Genomic DNA, 22,446 nt, shown 5'->3' with positions numbered 1-22,446 from the left:
TAACCGAAATGGACTGGATTTTCACATTCGGCATCAATTGATTTCTTCTCATGTCTTTTGTTGCATTTAAACTGATTAATTTATGATTCTTGCCTTTCGTTTTATTTTGCACGTCCGCTTGCCCTCTTTCACGGCAGCTTTCTTGGTAAACAATGCCAACATCGACTGGCTATTTCTGTCACCAAGTGACATCCAGGGTTTATATTTAACTAAATATAACATATATGTGTGTGTGTGTGTGTGTGTTAGATATGATTCAGATAAATGAGTAATGCAAATACCGTTTTAGGATCGTGCAATTTATTCGTCTTCATGAGAGCTATCACAGAACGGAGCTACCTTTCAGAGTGCTGAGATTTGCCACAACGAAAATGATAAACTGTTCTTTAAAATTCGACGAGCAACGCTAGAATTTCAATTCGCCTGAAATAATGGGGGATTATAAATAAAAAATGAATTTAGATTGACGTGTGTGGAAATTATGCGGGACAAGCTGACGTTGCTAAACGTTTGTTTAAGATTGTTGGAAAGACTAATTGCGCCTCAGCCGATAGAGAAGGCTTGGGCGTTTAAGGTAGTCTTGGAAAGAGATATCAGCTTGAAGGCGAAAAAAGAATCAATCAATTAGAGAACACCGGAGTATATTAGGAAATGTTAAGCGCAAAAGACTGGAAATGGAAATGAGACGTTCTCTCGCTAGCTCTGGGGCAGGTTTTAACGAACTTGAACCAAACAGGCGGTAAAATAAGAGGAATGCGTTCCCAGCAAGCGTCGGTTTAAGGAGTCAAATGAGGGAAAGAATAATGTGTCCAAGTAGTTTGAACTTGGCAGTGGGAGCAGTGAGGTTGCAGGAGAGGGGGCTGACGGAGTGTGCGCAGGTCGCACTCACTGAGAGGCCGTGATCTTCAAGAAGTGGATTGTGCTGAAGCCTTACGAACGTTAAACCGACTGCCAAGTTACCTACAGAAACACTTCAGCGGGTTTAGTTCTGTTTTAAATGTAGATTGGATTCTAAGGGAGTCACTGAAAAGCTAAATATTTTATCACTGACGCTATCTCGACTTCTATTGGTTAAATCTGATCAGATATCTTATCACTTGTGTGTTGCGAGAACTTTTTCAAGATGAAATGTCTCTAGGCAGATGTGAGAAAAAGTCTAGTCCTTATGTTATGGATCACATGCTGAGCTATATTGGAAAATGTTTTTATATATAATTATTTCATCCTGGCCCAGATATTATTTAGAGAAATGTCATGCCTCTAATTCTAGCTTGCGACGATGCAAAACTTCTGCTTGGCTGACTTTGATTGCATGCAGTCTACCTTGCATTTACCAGGGATAGCGATGCTATGTAATTTTAATGTTTGCCTCTGTAAGGTTACTAGTCAACTAATAGTCAGTTTCATAAACCAGGAGCCAATCTGTATGGCTGACTCAAAGGACCATTACTAAATGGATTATTGCAATACGCAATGAATAAAGCTTGCTCTAATTACCGCCATTCACATAGGAGGCATTGCTCTTAGTTCAAAACAAGTGTTCAACAACACAATAAAACGGAAAGAGAATCTTTACTGATGTATTTACCTGTAACCAGCAGCATTATACAAGACAAGTGAAATTCTAGTTCTGTTGTCATGATTTTTTTTATAACAGTACTCACCGTTTCATTGTTTTCATTTTAATAATTGCCAAGCGCCCGACGTTTTACTGGCAGATCAACATGTCACCTGAGACATTCGCTGATTTTTTTTTGAATATGTGAAGCACGGAGAGATTCGGCATAAACAGCTGCAGGATACCACGTTTTAAGCAGGCAGCTCCCCGTCCTCCCGTTTCCTTCTCCTATTTAAATACAACCCGTCGTCCATACACGGCTCCTGTATTTGCAATCAAGACAACTAACACATACAATTACAATCGAGATTAGTAAACCCTCTCTGCATCCTCTTGGGACCTACACTTGCAAATGACAGCAGCCCTGTCCCGTTGGAAATCGCCTCCTCTCGCATTAAATTGCATTAATTCACACTTTGGTCATTAACACATCGTTAAAATGAGAACAGTTTTGTAAGCGGTATATCAATTTACTTCTGTTTTCCACCCCTTCCGCCACAGCCCCCAGTAAAGATACTGTTAGCCATTTCAACATTTGAGTCACCACGTCTACCGCCAGAGCAATGTAAAAGGGTCACATTTGCGAACGCAACATTATTTAAGACAACTCACATCGGTCTAGTTGCCATCCTGCTTTATTAAAGTGGCTCGTGTTCAGATTCTAATTTTAAATAATGTTTTGCATGAGAACAGAAACCCTTTCGAGAATATTGAAGAGTGTGGAAGAGTAAAAAGAGGGTAAGACCCCAGACGCAACCTCAGTCACAGCTTTAGACTCACTCGGTATTTTATTTTCTCCTCAGTTAATTGACACTTGGTTGTCAGTGAAGGAGACATTTCCAGCCAGGGCTTCAGCCGGCACGAGTCAGAGATATGTTTCCTTGTGTTAAACCATACCTCTACCCGGACTCCCATTGCTATCAAAGCCAAACTGTTGCCTGTATAACTTGCAACGTATGAACGACGCCATGTGCAAAACAGGGCGCCTAAGAAATAAAATCAGCCACGTCAGTATTGTTTTGAGCCTTTCTGTATCATCACTGGGTAATTAGCACAGTGGTTTGCAAAAAACAAATACTGGCAGTAAACTTTTTCCAAGGTCGCATTATGTTCGTATAGCAAGAGCGACTCATTCCATTGACATGCATGTTTGCTTACTTCGAATAGGTCTGCATCTGTGCTTCTGCAATTTAATCTGTTAAACAATACACAGCCGAGGTTCTTTCAAAGTTTGGAATCCCATTTCCTCAACTTGGGAAACTATTAACTGTTTCTTTTAATCATGCAGACTTTCTGATGGCAAATACAATGATCAGGTAAACTGGCGAATTCGATGAAAAGTTCTCTACGTTCAGTGGCAGAATTTGTGGAGATGGTCACTCTTGGTGGCTTAAATCAGAATAATTCTGTCACTTTCGTTTCGTTCTTTACGTGTATCGAATGTGTGCTGCTCAGTGCAGCAGGGGATGACAATCAATGCAATTTTACTATAACATTTCAAAGTTACTGCGTAGAGCTGAGCTTCGAATATTTGAAAAATAACTTTGTCAGGGGAAACTGTAACTGGAAATTTCGGATTGAGAATTCTTACTACTTCAAACATTTGAAACACTGCTTCCAAATGTCCATTTTAAAAAATATAGATAGGCTCTCTCAGTGGAGAAAACAAGGCACGCGGGAGCGGGTGGGGCTCCCACTTTCTGAAATACAGGGGTTCAAAAATAGTTCAGCCGATGATAACTGGACTCAGATCGTACAGTAATGAATGTTTCTCAATGCATATATCAGCAAAGAAGGAGTGTTATCACAGCTTAAACCATCAAGCGGATTTACAAGCCAACTTACTGCTCAGTGTTTTTTATTGCATTTGGTCCTTTCTTATTATGTGTTTAGCCCCAGCAGAACTAACTTATACAGAGTGTGAAAATAAAATCACCCAACGTTTTCACATTTGGACAAAATGCGCATTTTTATCCCTTCATTTCCTATAAGGCTTATGTCCAAATGGTTGTAAAACTTAAGAAGGTACAAGACTCTGTTGTAGTCACGGTCGCGATACCCAGTACTTTAATACATAATTATCCACTGTGTTGATCAGATTTCAGCTGATAACTGCTTGGACCTAAGTAGAGACTATACTGACAGAAACAGTGGGGAGAGGGCGCTCGAAGAAGGATGACTGGTGCGCCTGGAGGTGAAGTGCATGCAGCCCGCTTGTGAAAATTCAGCCAATGAAAGCCAACTTAGTTGTATTTCTTAAAATAACTTTAAAATGTTCTGAATGTGTGCTAAATGCATATCACCTGGTGCAAAACGGTTATTGACATTAAATGCTATTGCATAGCAGGACTGAACATTATTTCCGAGAGGCCATTTCTAAAAACATGAAGATTAATCAATGTTGTTCAGTCACAACAATCTCCATCAAGTTCATCAGTTAATTGAATCACCTAGCTTATATTAGAGATGAACGCTGGTAGATTTATCGGTGTGCAAATCAGATGCAAATTAAACTTGCAAATGTAAGCACTTATTCTGCTAGTCTACAATTCATATAATTAATATTGTTAATAGTAATACCATAAACGTGAAACAAAAAGAAATGTGAGACTGTTCAGTAACTGTGTCATGCCACTTCTTTCTTGAAAGACTGGCCCAATGAAGTTTCGGGAAGCCCTGTAAGGAACATTGATTTTTAAGTTGATTTTATGCACGTCATGCCAAAATATTTGATGGTTCCTTACCTCGCCAAGATTGAACTTGCATTCCCTTTAAGTTTCTCATAAAAGTTTTACATCAGTCAGACAAATAGAACAGGATATAACAAACTATTATTTTTCATCTGTTGATGCAACGATTTAGTGAAACTAACACAGAACATTTGAAAAATTGAATAATGTACAATTATCATAGCACAGTAAAGTGTGTCAACACCGAAGCCGAATAAATATTTACTTATAGAGAGAGAGAGAAAGATTCCTTACAACAACCTTTAATGCACGTTAAAAGGTCACAGATTAATTACTTTCTGTTTCCACAATTAAACGCTGTTATAATCTTTGTATGTTTAATCATTTGCCTGCAAAGGCATTACGGGGTACGAAATGAAAACATAAATAAAATACCGTAGTATTTTACTTATATATTTTAAACTATTGAAATAAGTTTTATCTCGCCAACATTACGTAAATCTGGTTACCTGGTACCTTGTAGTTCATTACTTATAGCTTCATTGGTCCTAAAGCTCTCTGGACATCCCGAGGTAGTGAAAGACGCTTATGGAGACAAGACATTTTCTTTCCTTTTAGTTTTGGCTGGGTCATGTATTCTTGTCAATAGGAGTATACCGAGGTCCAGGATTAGGTACTGAGTGATGCACTAAACCTTGGAACAGCGACCGCAAAGGCTCAGTAGGGGAAAGGCACTGTCTAAGGCCTCTCTCCATAGTACACCTAGCAACTGGAGGCTGTGTAAAACCCCATCGGGTTCTATGCACCAGGGAGTGTTTGACATGAAATGCAAATGTATATTGTAAACATAACCTGCAATGGCATGTCTAGTGCGGCACCTCGTAATGTATTGAAATAAATTGATTTGTATCGCACCTTGTGTAATATCAAATTTGAACTGTTATCTAATGTACTTTTACAATTTTTATGAATAAGTTATATTGTTTGAAAAAATCTATTCTTGTTGGTAGGGTTGTACTGATTAATGAAACCAAGTTAAATCTAAAAGTGTCCAGAGAACTACTTGTGAAACCATTCTTTAATATATAAACGACATGTGATTTCTTTATTGCTAAACAAAAGTTTCATTCATTTTAATATTCTTGAAGGGTGCTGAATTATCAGACGCTTTCTCGATCCAACAGATCTCTGAAAGTATGTTCTTATCTCTCAGTGCATTCTTGTCTTTTTGTGTATCGGGGTGTACATGTGCCTTTGTAATATAGCAGCAGTTCAACTCCAAAGACATTGCACTTTATTCCTTTTGTTTTCACCGCATTATTAATGCCTTAAGCCAGGCTTTAGTGTAAACGTCATATTCCCATAAAGTTATCCCATTATTCCAGATGGAAGACGCCTTCCTGAGAAATATTAAGTATATATGGATGATGATGCAAAATGCTATTTATAAAGTCTCGTTTGTCGACAGAAACTAACTTCAGGGAGCCGGATTATGCAGTGGTCTCAGTTACACATCTGTCAATCTCGAATATTGTGCGTGGCACTCACTGCAAATGAAACTTTGGCTTGCACAGAGAGAGTTTACATATGTATCATTGCTCAATATAAGATTAAGTTATATAGGTTTTCTGGCCGTACTTCCTCCAAAACACAAGCCTGACTTCTTCCTAATGCATCAGTTACAATTCAAGCAGATGGGTTACGATCATGTGATGCAACAACACGCTATTTCTGGCCCTTGAATGGCAACGATAGGCAGGGGGCACATTAGAGAGTCTCAAGTAGTTTGCATTCCTTTCTATTAAAAGTTACGTTTGATTCGTAAGAGAAACACAAATTATATATGTATAATTTACCGGCGGGAATCATTTCATTTATAGATACGGGGTGGGAGAGTTCTGCAAACAGGTACCGGTATTATCTAATTTACAATTGCAAGTCGCTACTTACACAGTTGATCTTTGCTATATATACCTGACCAGGTCACACTGACAATTAGCATTCCCACTGGCTCCCTCTCTCTCTCTCTCTATATATATATATATGCATTACATATTTATCATACTGCATATCTGTAAATTCATTATTGCATGGAACCGATCAGACAATAGTGATTTCTGGACGAGAGTGGGGAATACACAGCGAAATTTGTTTAGTTTTGCATTTCTTCCAATAAAGGTCATAATTCCAAGTAAAGGCTTTATTTTCTCCATTACCTTGGGCCTCATATATAGAAAAAAAGGCCAAATGTCTCGAACAGTTGTGCCATTGTTAACCAGATGCTAAAATAAATCTCTGATTTTAATATCTGAACTGTCTCCTACAAGGAAATAAATAATTAGCATTTTGAATGAGAAAGTATTGCATTTCAGTGGTTGTATGTGACAGAAGAAAGCAGATTACATTCCAATCCCGCATTACCAGACCATAATACTCATAGTTATCAACTTTAGATTAGAATCTTCAACTTGACTGGTTAAATCGAAGTGGAGGAACATTACAAATTTTCCGTTGCGCACCATTTAATGTTAAATATTTGGACACCTGGGCGACCATACTGATTGCGCTTGTTTCTGTCACAATTATGAGGCTCACAGGAGAAATTAGTAGAAGAATAAGTAACACACTATTTGCATATGTTTGATTCTGAATCATACATTTGTGTGTGTCACACATTTATATGTTTATAGGCACTGTAATATTTTAAAGAGATATTGCGTTTGAAGGTGTTGAACACACCTTTATTATAGACCAACATGACAGTCACACCTGCAGGACATTGCAAAATATATTTTGCTCAAGGGCTCTCTTCTGCATCAGTTACTAGTAGATAAACCAATCACAATTCGGTGATATTTAGCCTCTACCAAACTGAAGCCCCTTACCTCTGTGGCAGTCAGTCAACTGTGGTTAAAATGGCAAACCTAAATCTTATAGAAGTCTGTTTTGCCAATACTTCACAGGCGTATTCTGTTATAAGCCTTAGGCCATATTTTACATTATAGATCCAATGAAACACTTACAGGCCGTCGATATGATTTGCTTATAACAATAGTTGAATCTATGACCTTGTTCCTCTACAGACTGAGTCAGAACACCATCAGTGATGACTATTTTTTGGCCAATGTAATATGGTTATTGGCATAGCGGAAGAGTAGTAACCAGGATGAAGCAACTTCGTGATTTTGACAATTCTGCACTGTTAAGGGTTCGGTTCCATGCTAACTATATGGTCCCTGAAACAGTTATATTATAAATGGAGGATCAGAACACGGATCTGTCCCTGCAGCATAGAGGCGCGAGACGTCCTCAAGTATCCCACTTCCTGGGTTTAACATTCATGCACTATTACTCCAGTAGTGTCAAACTTACTTAAAGGGGGAGGGTCCTGTGGACCTCCCAGACACAAAACACCTGTTAACATAAATATTTATTGAGTGCAGACACTGCCCCCGGTGCTTTTATAGTCTAACTGCTGGGAGAGAAGCTCTGCGCATTGATATATCCATTTAGAATGTGTGGAATGTCTTGGGCAAGAGAATTAGGATTTGCCTGGCTGGAAGCCTTTTTTTTCAGCTACACAGTAGCTGCAGCATAAATGTAGCGCAAAGTTAAGTATGTCGCCTTCTCCAACTGTTTTAATTTGCCATGCAAATGAGCGAAACTATTGATTGGGAATATACACATTGCTTATTAACCTGTTTTAGCCCCGAGATGTAAAAATGAAATATTGATGATTATTTTCTGACAAAAATGCTATTGGGCTGGTGGGATTGTAGTGAATGAAGCCGGCAACTTTCCAGTTCAGCCCGATAGAAACCCTTGCATTCTTTACAAAGGTTAGTAATGACAAATATGCAGAACCATATAATCAAGTCGTTGGAAAACGAGATAAACCAATACTGTTCTATATATATATTCTCAATACTGTTTATGGGATTCGTCGACGTGAATTACCTGACGGATTGGAAATAAACTTGCCCACGTTAGAATTCATCGAAATGTGTATTCGAACTGACCACATGGATCACATCCTTTCCAATGGATTTCCCATTGTTTGATAACATTTAAAAGCACTCGCCACGGAGAAATGAACTGGATCGTTGGTCTAGTCTTGTAAAGAGGGTCTTCTTATTTGGCAGTAGTTTTTCGTGCCAAAATGACCGCAATTTTCCACTGTTTTACAGATTGTTGCTACTAAAAGAGATGATGACTACTTGGAACAAGACTTTTCTCTTTATGCAGGGCGATCACGAAAACATATTGGATTTTGCTGTTGTATGTGCTGATTTATTTTTTTAAATTAGGAAGCCCTCGCTCCCACATCTTGTGTAAATTAGATTTTACCAATAGCTGAAGTTAAACTAACAGGAAAGATATATTTTATACTAAGACTTGGCGGGCAAAGCGTTTACTTGCTTTCCAGGTCAGAGGCTAGGAATCCTGAGAGGAGTAACTCACCTCTTAACTCCCCAGAGCCTGTCTAAGTCAGGAGTTTGATGGAATACTCCCCACTTGCCTGGATAAGTGCAGCTCCAACAACACTCAAGAAGTTAGACACCACCGAGGCCAAAGCAGCCCACTTGATTGGCATCCCTTCCACAAACATTTACTCCCTCCACCATTGATGCAGTGTAGCAGCAGTGTGTACCACCTTCAAGATGTGCTGCAGGAACATACCAAGGCTCTCTAAACAGCACCTTCCAAACCCACGACTGCTATCACCTAGAAGGACAAGGGTGGCAGACACATGGGAACAGCACCACCTGGGAGTTCCCCTCCAAGCCACACACCATCCCAACTTGGAAATATATCGCCACTTCTTCACTGTTGCTGGGCCAAAATCCTGGAACTCCCTTCCTAACATTACTGTGGTGTTGCAGTGGCTCAAGAAGGCAGCTCACCACCACCTTCTCAAGGGCAATTAGGGATGGGCAATAAATGCTGACCTAACCAGCGATGTGCACATCTCATAAATTACTAAAACAATATATACAATAAATTGTCAATGAATAATGTTTCCATGTAAAAGTAATAGTGCTGGATAAAGCAACAGCATGTGGCTGTGTGTGTCTGTGTTGTATGTTGGGGTGTGGGGTGGTCAGATCAGGTAACTATATTTGTTGTGCCTTTTTGCTTCAGTTAAGTATTTGCCCCAGCATCAAGCTCAGTTCTTAGAAATCACTGTCTGAACTACACCTACCCACACACACGTGCAGTGAGGGCTGGACCTCTTGGCAAGAGGCCAGAAAGGTTGGCATGACAGCTTTAGGCATGCACAGCATGCTGGAGCTGTAAGCATATGGATTTTGGGAGCAGGCTATCATAGAGTTATGGAGTCATAGAGGTCTACAGCACAGAAAAAGGCCCTTCGGCGCATCGAGTCTGCGCCGGTCAAACAAGTACCTAGCTATTCTAATCCCATTTTCCAGTGCTAGGCCCATAGCCTTGTAGGCCATGGCATCGCAAGTGCACATCTAAATACTTTTTAAATGTTATGAGGGTTTCTGCCTCTCCCACTCTTTCAGGCAGTGAGTTCCAGATTCCCAGCATCCTATGGGTGAAAAAATTCTTCCTCACATCCCCTCAAAACCTCCTGCCCCTTACTTTAAATCTATGCCACCTGGTTATTTGTTCCTCCACCAAGGGGAAAAGTTCCTTCCTGTCTACCCCATCTATGCCTCTCATAATTTTATACACCTCAATCATGTCTCCCCTCAATCTCCTCTACTCCACAAAAATAACCCCAGTCTATCCAATCTCTCCTTATAACTAAAACTCTCCAGCCCAGGCAACATCCCGGTAAATCTCCTCTGCACTCTCTCCAGTGCAATCACATCCTTCCCATAATGCAGATTCCAGAACTGCATGCAATACTCTATTTGTGGCCTACCCAGTGTTTTATACAGTTCCAGCATAACCTCCTTGCTCTTATATTCCATGCCTCGGGTAATAAAGGTAAGTATCCCATATGCCTTCTTAACTACCTTATCTACCTGTCCCATTACATTAAGGGACCAGTGGAATGCACACCAAGGTGCCTCTGATCCTCAGTACTATCCGGGGTCCTACCATTCATCGTGTATTCCTGTGCCTTGTTTGTCCTGCCCAAGTGCATCACCTCACACTTATCCAGATTAAATTCTATTTGTCACTGATCAGCCCATCTGACCAGACCATCTTTATCCTCCTGTAATCTAAGGCTATCCTCCTCACTATTTACCACCCCACCAATTTTCATCTCATCCGCGAACTTACTCATCAACTCTCATACATTCAAATCTAAATCGTTTTTATATACCACAAACAGCAAGGGGCCCAACACTGAACCCTGTGGAACCCCACTGGACACAGGTATCCTGTCACAAAAACACCCCTCGATCATCGCCCTCTGCTTCCTGCAACTCAGCCAATTCTGGATCCAATTTGCCAAATTGCCTTGGATCCCATGGGCTCTTACCTTCATTATCAGTCTCCCATGAGGGACCTTTTCAAAAGCCCTGCTGAAGTCCAAGCAGGCTACGTCAAGTGCATTGCCCTCATCTACACACCTGGCCAACTCTTTGAAAATTTCAATCAAATTGGTCAGACATGAGCTCCCCTTAATAAATCCATGCTGACTGTCCTTGATTAATTCTTGCCTCTCCAGGTGTAGATTAATTATGTTCCTCAGAATTGCTTCCAATAGTTTCTCCACCGCTGAGGTTAGACTGACTGGCCTGCAGTTCCCTGGTTTATCCCTTCCTCCCTTCTTGAATAACGATACCACTTAGGCTGTCCTGCAGTCCACTGGCACCTCTCCTGTAGCCAGAAAGGTATTGAAAACTATTGCCAGCGCCCCTCCTATCTCCTCCCTTGCCTGGGATACATTTCATCCAGGCCTGGAGATTTATCTACTTTTAAGCCTGTCAGACCACTTAGGACCTCCTCCCTTTCTATGCTAATTTCTTCAATTATATCACAGTCCTTCTGCCTGATTTCCATACCCATGTCGACGCTCTCACTGTGAACACCGACACAAAGTATTCACTTGGAACCCTATCTCCATCTTCCGGCTCCACACACAAATTACCACTACGGTACTTAATGGGCCCTGCTCTTTTCCTAGTTATCCTCTTACTCTGAATGTACTTGTAAAATAACTTTGGATTTTCCTTTATTTTACCTGCAAATGTTTTCTGATGCCCTCTTTTTGCTCTCCTAATTTCTTTTTTAAGATCCCCCCTACACATTCTTTACTCCTCTAGAGCTTCCGCTATTTTGAGCCCTCGGTATATGCCATAAGCATCCATTTTTCTCTGTGCTTTGCTGCTATTCTGTGCTCTGAGTCTGGTGTCATTAGTCAGCATTCAACAGAAGTGACAGCTTTTTAAAGAGGGGAAAGCAATGAAAACCAAATTTTAAATAAAACAAAAAGGAAACTTAGATCAATTCAAAGTGTTGTGCACCATCATCCACTCCAGTTTCCTCACTGTAGGCCAGACACAGAAGGGCTTAAGCATATTGGTGGATATTGCATGCTCCCTCTCCAGGTTCACCCAAGCATCGACGTAATGCAGAAAAGAGGCAGAGAATCATACTGACCAACCCCATTGCCAACATTGTTCCTGGACGACACATGGCACTCTAATACAAAAGCAAAATACTGCAGATGCTTGAAATCTGAAACAAAACAGAAAATGCCATAATTACTCAGCAGGTCAAGCAGCTGCCTGGCCGATGGTGCGTTTCCAGAGTTTTCTGTTTTCATAATAGGTTAGGCTCTATTATTTTTTCAGGCCATTTTTTATGGGCAGCTGTACAAAAATGCCAGCAGTTCAATTCAACTGCAAAGGAAATTTTGGTACAAGTTTTCCTGAAGATGCTCCAGCCTATTCTCCTCATCTATTCACTTGTTTACATCTTTCTGAGACAGGGGTGAGGTGAGATGCTTCTTTTTTATATTAACAACAATATTAAAGAATGGTTGTTGCAATAAAAATTAAGCAATTGAACCTGGTAGAAAATGCTTATGTCAGTGAGGGCAATTTAAAATGGTCCTATTATTTAGTATGCTAATTCATACTAAAGTGATGTACTACATTATTTAGAGGAAACAATGTGTTATCTCCAAAAACAAACACTCAATATTCAGGATATGCAGTAGAAATTTATTGGTGCTTGGTTTTGCCATGAAGGCCACAATGTGGCTTGAATGTGTATACAAATTAGGATGCCTGTTTACCTTGGAATAAAAACAAAAAAACTGCGGATGCTGAAAATCCAAAACAAAAACAGAATTACCTGGAAAAACTCAGCAGGACTGGCAGCATTGGCGGAGAAGAAAAGAGCTAACATTTCAAGTCCTCATGACCCTTCAACAGAACAGCAGTGCTTTCTTGTCCCTACAACCACACCACCGCCCCCCACTTCTCTCTCCCCACCTTAAACCAGCTTATAATTCACCCCTTTCCTAAGATTCACTGAGTTCTGTTGAAGGGTCATGAGGACTCGAAATGTCAACTCTTTTCTTCTCCACCGATGCTGCCAGACCTGCTGAGTTTTTCCAGTTTACGTTGGACCTCATTTAAATAATCTGGGCAAGCCAACAGTGGATTTTTGAACACCCCTGCTCTTTGTGGCTCCAAATGATTTAAAGAAAAATTAAAAAATACTTTATTGCTGATAGCCTAATTGTTAATTTTGATATTTGCTTAATGTCTGTTTTAGATAACTGCACTGGGTGCCGGAAAATTATGCAAGGCCAAATGGTGTCAGATATTTTTCAGGCATTCTTGGAGTGAAAGGCATAACACTTTAAAAAAGTTAATTATTGCTTCAGTTTACATATGGGAAATGAACATAATAGACAGTATTTTGCACTCGGCAGCAAGAATTCATTACACTCGCACTTGTCCATAGACTTTCTATGGACTTCTTTACATGAAGTTCCAACTACTGAAAAAGCACAATGCCCCCAGCAATGCATCTTGAACCTACGTAAACAAGGAAAGCTGTGTATCTCTTTAGTTAATCTGACTGAAAAGTTGTTAATGAGTAACACTGAATCTGAACTAGGCGCAAAATGAAAAATAGAGTGAAATCAGAGATTGGATTAGGAGAGAGAAAGATAAAGGAGACAGAAGAAAAATCCTTTTCAAAAAAACTGCAACTATAGTTAAAATCTGAAGGTATAAGATGTCAAATTTGTAAAAGTTAATGTTCAGTGCCTCAGAAGATGTTTGACAGTGATTATCACATCATTACAATGATACTTGCATTAGATGGAAAGGCCCTAAGCTTTTCTTGCTAGTTTAACTGGTATTATAAAAGGTAAATACAGCAACTTCATGCCATTCAATGTATTTGAATGGTGGGTCTCTCAATGAGATACTGTTGTCACACAATTTTTGGAGGAATGTTGCATCATGGACAGCAACTTCCTGATTTCCATGTTTAACTGTGTATATGTGGTCAAAGAAAGTTGCTGTCCAATTTCCGTGTAAAAAATGGTTAGCCTCACCATTATTTCTACCACAAAATCTGATCCATTGATGACCAATTTCTACTCCTATATATATGTGAGATAAAAATATTCCCCAGTATCAATAAAATCAGAACAAAATTGTTTGAAAAATGTACACAACCTCAACAAGCAAATGCATGTTGAAGAAACTGGCATGAAACTAACTTTATACAGGGAATACTTAATGAGCAACTGTGGTCTAGCATTTTATCTTACTGAATATGTTAGGCCAGTACACAGAATTTCTGATGAGTTTTCCTCCTGTCAGATTTCCTTTTGGAGTATGCTCCATCAAGTGCCTTCCATTGTTAGACAAGTCCCTGTTAGTGACGTCTTTGAATCCTCAAAAAGGTTTTCAGTCAGGATCAAGATACAGCTGGTGCACTACTTTCAGTTTTTGTCAAGCAGTGACAGACTTAACCAGACCATGTAAATACAAATTATTGCTACATGATAAAATGTACAAGAGTATACAATTTAACCTTGCTAACATAAGTATAATAAAGTCAGTATAATAAACATCAAGTTTTATTTTACACTTATAGTACAGGATATTGCATTAGTTTTGGCTGAAGGCCATATCCCAATCAGTGACACAGGAGTGTAATAGAGTACACACCACTTGCCCAGATGAGTGCAGGTCCAAAAATACTTAAAAAGTTTGACAACATCCAGGACAAAGCAACCTGCTTTAATGGCACCAACCCTACTCCCCCCAGCACCAACACAACAGTTGTTAACGTGTGTGCCATCCGTCGGATTTGCTGCAGCAACTTACCAAGGCTAAACTTATGATATCTACAAGCTAGAAGGACAAGGGCAGCAAAGGGAACACAACCACCTCCAAATGCCCCTCCAAGTAACACACTACCCTGACTTATCACCATTCCTTCATTATTTTTGTGTTAAAACATTGGAACTCTAATAGCACTGTATGAGGACCTTCACTACACGGACTATGGGACTACCTTTACCACATAGACTGCAGTGGCTCAAAAAGGCAGCTCACCAGTACATTCTCATGAGCAATTAGCTATGGGCAATGAATGCTATCCTTACCAGTGATATCTTAATCTCATGAATGAATAAATCAGACAAAATTCAATTTCATGTTTATTTCTGCAGATTGAGCCTTAGGCAGGGCTGTTGCAAGTAAAAGGTTCTCAGAAGATTGATAATTAAGATAGCTAGTTTGTTTGATCATGCCAGTATGGACACTGTAAGAAATATAATTGATAATAACCTTTGTCAAATAGATATCACACGGAGTTAGGGATAATATATTAGCTTGGATAGAGGATTGGCTAACCAACAGAAAGCAGAGAGTCGGGATAAATGGGTCTTTTTCTGGATGGCAAGCTGTAACTAAAGGGGTGCCACAGAGTTTGGTCCTTGGGCCCCAATTATTTACAATCTATATTAATGACTTGGATTCAGGGATAGAAGGTACGATAGCTAAATTTGCAGATGACACCAAAATAGGTGGGAAAGTAAGTTGCAATGAAGAAATAAGAAATTTACAAATGGATATGGACAAGTTAGGTGAATGGGCCAAAATTTGGCAGATGGAGTTTAATGTGGATAAGTGTGAGGTTATCCATTTTGGTCGGAAAAATAAAAAGGTGAGTTATTATTTAAATGAAAGAAACTTCAGAATTCTTCAGTGCAGAGGGGTCTGGGTGCCCTCGTGCATGAAAATAGGGAAGTGTTGTTGCAACTGTACAAGGCATTGGTGAGTACCTGGAGTACTGTGCACAGTTTTGGTCCCCTTACTTTAGGAAGAATGTAGTTGCACTGGAGGCAGTTCAGACGAGATTCACTAGATTGATTCCAGAGACGCAGGGCTTGTCTTATGAGGAGAGATTGAGCAGTTTAGGCCTATACTCACCACAGTTTAGAAGAATGAAAGGAGATCTAATTGAGGTATATATGATGCTAAAGGGAACAGACAAAGTAGATGTGGAGTGGATGTTTCCCCTTCTGGGGCATTCTAGAATGAGAGGCCATAGTTTTAGGCTAATGGGTGGTAGATTTAAATCAGAGATGAGAAGGAATTACTTTTCTCAAAGGGTCGTGAATCTGTGGAATTCACTACCTCAGAGTCCAGTAGATGTCAGGACGCTGAATAAACTTAAGGAGGAGATAGACAGATTTTTAATTAGTAATGGGTTGAAAGGTTATGGGGAGAGGGCGGGAAATTAGAGTTGAGGCCGAAATGAGATCAGCTATGAACATAATGAATGGAGGGGCAAGCTCGAGGGGCTGAATTGCCTACTCCTGCTTCTAGTTTTTACGTTCTTACGTTCTTATATCAAAACTCTCTGGGGGATGCATTGTCAGATCTCCCAAGTCTGCTGGGAAATATATTGGATATAACATTGGTTTGTAAAGCTGGGAACTCAGAGCTCACCTCTGGATTTTAGAGCTATTCACTGAGGTTAGGCATGGGGCTTCTGACTCAGATTGCCTTTTCCATTGTGTCTCCTAGTTTATTTTCCATCAACCAGCAAACACCATTACACCTAATATTATTGCAGCTAATAATTTTATCTAATAAAAATTGCCTTGCACTTTATTAAGGTAAAAATACCCAGCTTTGTAAACCTACCATGGTAACTAAGCACCTTTAAGCTAGGTATATGTAAGTGATCCTCATCTGAACATTTTCAAGACTTATGTGTTTTTTTTTACCATGTGCGGACCAAAGCTAATACAGTATTCTAAGTGAGGCCAAATCCAAGTTTTATACCTGGACATTAGCAAGTTTTTTGATTTCTATTGGACAGCTCAAGAGATCAGCACAAATCTGGGAAGTGATAAGATGGCCAAGGGTGGGCAATTTTACAGTGTTTAGAAAGAGAGGGGGCAGTACTTTTTTTGATTTTCTTTCATGAAATGTGAGCATCATTGGCAAAGCCAGCAATGAGATTTGGAGCCAAATGACACTGGTGGAACCCGAACTGTCCATCGGTGAGCAGTTTTTATTGTTGTGGACGTGCAGCTTGATAGCATCTTAGATCACTTTTCTAATGATTAAAAGAGTTTGATGGGGGCAGTAATTGGCCTGGTTGGATTTATCCTGCTTTTTGTGGACAGGACAACCCTGGGCAATTTTCCACATTGCGGGTAGATGCCAATGTTTTAGCTGTACTGGAACAGCTTGGCTAGGGGTGCAGTTAATTCTGGAGCACAAGTCTTCAGCACTGCAGTCAGGATGTTGTCAGGGCCCATAGCCTTTTGTTATAAGCAGTACTTTCAGCCATTTCTTGATAAAATGTGAGTGAATTGAATTCGCTGAAAACTGGCATCTGAGGACCTGAGGAGGAGGCCGGGATGAATCATCCATTTCAAACTTCTGGCTGAAGATGAATGCAAATGCTTCAGCCTTGAGTTATGCACTGATGTGCTGGGTTTCCCCTCATTGAGTATGGCAATGTTTGTGGAGCCTCCTTCTCTGGATAGTTGTTTAATAATTCACCACCACTCACGACTCCGTGGGGCTAGACTGCAGAGTTTTGATCTGATCCATTGGTTAGAACTTTTGTCTGTCAGTTGCATGCTACTTCCACTGTTTAGTATACATGTAGTCCTGTGCTGTAGCTTCACCAGGTTGTCACCTAATTTTTAGCAAAGCCTGGCACACTCCCTTTCACTCCTCATTGAACCAGGCTGTTCCCCTGGCTTGATGGTAATGGTAGAGTGAGGGATATGGCAAGCCGTGAGGTAACAGATTGCGGTTGAATACAATTCTGCTACTGATGAAGGCCCACTGAGTCTCATGGATGCCCAGTCAGTTTTGAGTTGCAAGGTCTGTTCTGAATCTATTCCATTTAGCATGGTAATAGTGTCACACAGCATGGTCAAGTGCATCCTCAGTGTGAGATCAGGACTTCATCTCCGCAATGACTCTGTAGTGGTCATCTCACTAATCACTATCACTATCATGGACAGATGCATCTGTGACAGGTAGATTAATGATGGCAAGGGCAAGTAAGTTTTTTCCTTCTTGTTGGTTCTCTCACCACCCGCCACAGGCCCAGTCTGACAAATGTGGCCTTCTGAACTAGGCCAACTCTATCAATAGTGGTGCTGCAGAGCAACTCTTGGTGATAAGCATTGACAAACCCATCTGAGAGGCAGCCATTTACAATGCCAACTAGCACTAGAATCAGGAAGAAAGATTGGGTGGGAATAGGTTTCGTAGAAAATAGATGTTGAGGCTCAAGGCTTGAGTGAAGACGTGAATAGTGGAAATTTCACCAACTGGATAAGGTTAATGGGGGGATGTAGCAGAGGCAACTGAATGGATAGTCTTGATGACAAAGAAGTTGATGAGTTTCTTGTGCTTGTTAGAGGGGAGGGTGGAAGAGTTGGGAGGGGTTTAAGGAGGTGGTTGTTAACAAAGAAAAGCTGAGGTTATCTTTGCTCTCCACATGGATCCAACAATAGTGGCTGATTTGGACAAAGAAGAGTAAGACCCAGTAGAGCTTGATGTAGTCAAGTCACATTCGGTAAAGTCAGACCATGCGATATGACTGGTGTCCCCAGAGGTACCTTTAAAGAAGTTAATCATATGGAGTTTTAAAGCAGCAGTGTCTTTTGCACCACAAACTGCACCTGTCCTCGTCATGTATCTGGATTGGTGGTATAACTGCAGGAAATGGCTAGGTTTTGAGACTGCCTTCTCAATGAGCTACATACGACAAAGACTGGGGTCTTTGGATATGTCTAAACAACTGTGGCATTGTCAGCACTACTGCCTCCTTAGGTAGGAATGGGTCTGTTGAGTCTCGTCTGATGCACGTTTTCCAATGTTCAGGCCTTAAGATCTCACTGCATTCTATCTTTCAGGGTGCAAGTGTAATTCCAAAAGGAGTATCATTCAAATGTATAAGAGGCTGTTTCCAATCCCAAGGTAACATCACCAATAAAAAGAAAGAGAAAATGCTCAATAAACTGTAAAATGGCTTAAAAACTTACAAAAGTGCAGTACATAAAATTGCTTACTTCACTGTAACTTGCAAGAAGTCAACATACAAGTGCCTGAATGTAATGCTGGTGCACATTTCCAATATTGCCATGAGAGAGGAAAAGAGGTGAACCCCAAACATTGCATCATATTTGGTTTCTAACGAGGCTTGCACACTGCTGCGAAGCAAATCTCCCAAGCTTTTCCTGAACAGCTTGTTCCCAGCACATTTATGGTTCTCAGGCTCACACAAACGTGCCCCCAACCCATGCCTCATATGCATATAGACTATCAGAATTAACGGCAAATAATCTTCCCCAAGTACTATTCATCAATAAAGGAGAGAATTCGGGTGAACAAGTTCTATCAAGGACTACATAGAAATCTCACAACCGAGCCACAAACATTTTCTGACCAATCTTTCATGCAGCCTAAAGAAAATGTAGCATTGTTTCACTTTCCAACTAAATCTAAAATAACAGCCTGTACTGAAAGGATATCCCCTACTTCTCAACCCCCACCTATGGCACCACCCCATGCCCACGCAAAAGATGTAACAGCTGCCTCTTCACTTCCTCTCTCCTCACCGTCCAAGGGCCCAAACACTCCTTTCAAGTGAAGCAGCATTTCACTTGCATTTCCCCCAACTTAGTCTACTGTATTCGTTGCTCCCAATGTGGTCTCCTCTACATTGGAGAGACCAAACGTAAACTGGGCGACCGCTTTGCAGAACACCTGCGGTCTGTCCGCAAGAATGACCCGAACCTCCCTGTCGCTTGCCATTTTAACACTCCACCCTGCTCTCTTGCCCACATGTCTTCCCTTGGCTGGCTACATTGTTCCAGTGAAGCCCAACGCAAACTGGAGGAACAACACCTCATCTTCTGACTAGGCACTTTACAGCCTTCTGGACTGAATATTGAATTCAACAACCTTAGGTCTTGAACTCCCTCCTCCATCCCCACCCCCTTTCTGTTTCTTCTCCCTTCCTTTTGTTTTTTCCAATAAATTATATAGATTTTTCATTTCCCACCTATTTCCATTATTTTAAAATATTTTTAAATCTTTTATGCTCCCCCCACCCCCACTAGAGCTATACCTTGAGTGCCCTACCATCCATTCTTAATTAGCACATTCATTTAGATAATATCACCAACTTCGACACCTATGTGTTCTTTTGTTCTGTTGTCTGTGACATCTTTTGATGATCTGCTTCTATCACTGCTTGCTTGTCCCGACAACCACACCCAACCCCCCTCCCCCGCCACTAGCACCCCCCCCCCCCCCCCCCCCCCCCCGCCCCCCCCCCCCCCCCCCCACCACCCTCACCACACCTTAAACCAGCTTATATTTCAACCCTTCCTTGGATTCACCTAGTTCTGTTGAAGGGTCATGAGGACTCGAAACGTCAACTCTTTTCTTCTCCGCTGATGCTGCCAGACCTGCTGAGTTTTTCCAGGTAATTCTGTTTTTGTTTTGGATTTCCAGCATCCGCAGTTTTTTGTTTTTATCTCTTCCATGGCCTATCTTGTGCACCTCCCAGTGACTGACTCAAGAGCTGCATTGGCAGAAGTCTGGGGCAAAACAACTTCTCTACTCAAGACAGTGTCCATTTCCCCCAAGATGAGCAGAGAAACTGAAAGAAAGGGTATTTATACTCTCAAAGGAATGAAGAAATGTAAATAAACATGTAATGGAAGCAAATAATCATACACATGAAATAAAAATTTGAATTCTGACGCATGGCAGACCATACTGTACTCTATTGTGCTGCAACACATGTTGGTGAATGTGGATTTGCACCTGTGATTGCTCATGTATTAAGATTATTACACTCAACCTTGCAACATGTGAAGGTAGTAAACTGAGGTCATAGAAAGTGAAGAATGATCACATGCTCTTTTTAGCTCTGAAGAAGGGTCATACAGACTCGAAATGTTAACTCTGTTTCTCTCTCCACAAATGCTGTCAGACCTGCTGAGTTTTTCCAGCATTTTCTGTTACTTTTAATTTCAGATTTCCAACATCCACAGCATTTTTCTTTGATCTTAATGATAACATGTTCGTTATACTAGTTTTTTCTGCATGCCTCATGTGGAGAGAGGCCTCTTGAAGAAGATACTTGACACTTAGAGGAAGTAGGTGGAAATTCTGTCATGGTAGTTCTGGAAAGTATCAATACTTAATAATGTTCCTAAATGAAGCTGAGTTCAGTGGAGCTTGTCATAATCCTGGAGCGATGACACAAGAGACTAATGTATGGTTTCCCTTAAAAGGCTCAAAGATACTCCTGCTAATTTGAAATGTAAACTACTGCTGAGGATCCCACTAAAAACAAAATCACTACAGTCAAAACATCAACAATACAGCAAATCTTTTTGAATTGATGCATTGTGATCAGTTCCGACTTGAGCATCACATCAGTTTTTTTTTGTTTTCCCTGCCTTTGCATTTCTTTCTCATTCTTACTCACTAACATACATCTACACTAAAGCCAGCGGCGCAAACACAAACCAGTAACCTGGGGGGAAAAATGGGAACTCAATGTGCCTTTATGCATTAAGGGTCTGAATCAATACATTTGTGACAACCTTTCAATTTTGGAAAGGTATATTTGTCTCCCTTTATTTTTGGAGAGGTAGATTTGATTCCTGCCCAAACAAGCCCTTAAGAACTTGTATTTCCTGAGTGTAAAAAGCACTAATGTTACTGCTTCTTGCAACACCCTGGTGGTAAGTTCCTATCTAAGGGAACTCTAGAAACCAAACTTAGCTCTCGTCAATAACATCTGAGTTTAAGCTTGCAGATAAATGGGCACCTTTGTGTATTTCTGGGTTTCTGATTTCTGTACCTGGAAAAGCACTGAGCAAAACATTGCAATCATTTATATAATATATTTTATTTCAGTCTATTCCTCTAAAGGGTGTTGAGACTGTGGAGTTCTCCATAACTGCTGCCAGTGTCTCTTCACAATTGACTGACAGGATATGTACCTATAGCACGTTGACATAAGCAATGTCAATATTTCCTTCCCTTGGGACTGATGAAGCATAGCACAACTGAGGCTGGCAGATTTGACTGTCAGGTAGCCTAAGGACGATAACCAGCAACCTCTGAATTTTAAAATGCATGTTTTCAGTTACGCTACTGGGCTCTCCCTTTAGTTCTTAACACTTATGATCCTGTATTTTTATTGTATAATGAATCCAGAATAATAACACCATGATTCATTGTTTTGAGCATTTTGCTGTACAAAGATATGGTTAAGAGATAATGGAATAATAAATCTTCAGACTTAGAGGTGAAGGTGCTGGACAAACAGTGATAAGTAAAGCAAAGTTAGAGGGGAATATTTCCAGTATGTTCTCTGTAATTAATGCAATATTTACATTATATTGTATCAAAAGCATGAAATAATCAAATATTATGAAGGTGAATGAAATGCTTTAGGCCCATTTTCAACCATGAAAGGGGCATTTTGCCCCATCTCTGAGGCTCGAGTCAAGATCTTTGATGTAGGCTGGGTGAGGTACTGGTGCCTGTTACATCTCCATCTTGTCCATTTTAAAAAGGTGACTTTTGGACTGCTTGCCTCACATACAGCATCCCAATGGTAAATCCTAGGAAGGTTGTAGGAGGGGATGGCATTGCGGGAGAATTCGGA

The sequence above is a fragment of the Carcharodon carcharias genome, chromosome 3 (assembly GCF_017639515.1).
Source record: "Carcharodon carcharias isolate sCarCar2 chromosome 3, sCarCar2.pri, whole genome shotgun sequence".
Lineage (NCBI taxonomy): Eukaryota > Metazoa > Chordata > Chondrichthyes > Lamniformes > Lamnidae > Carcharodon > Carcharodon carcharias.
The sequence above is the reverse complement of the archived record's forward strand: the minus strand, read 5'-3'. Positions refer to the sequence as shown.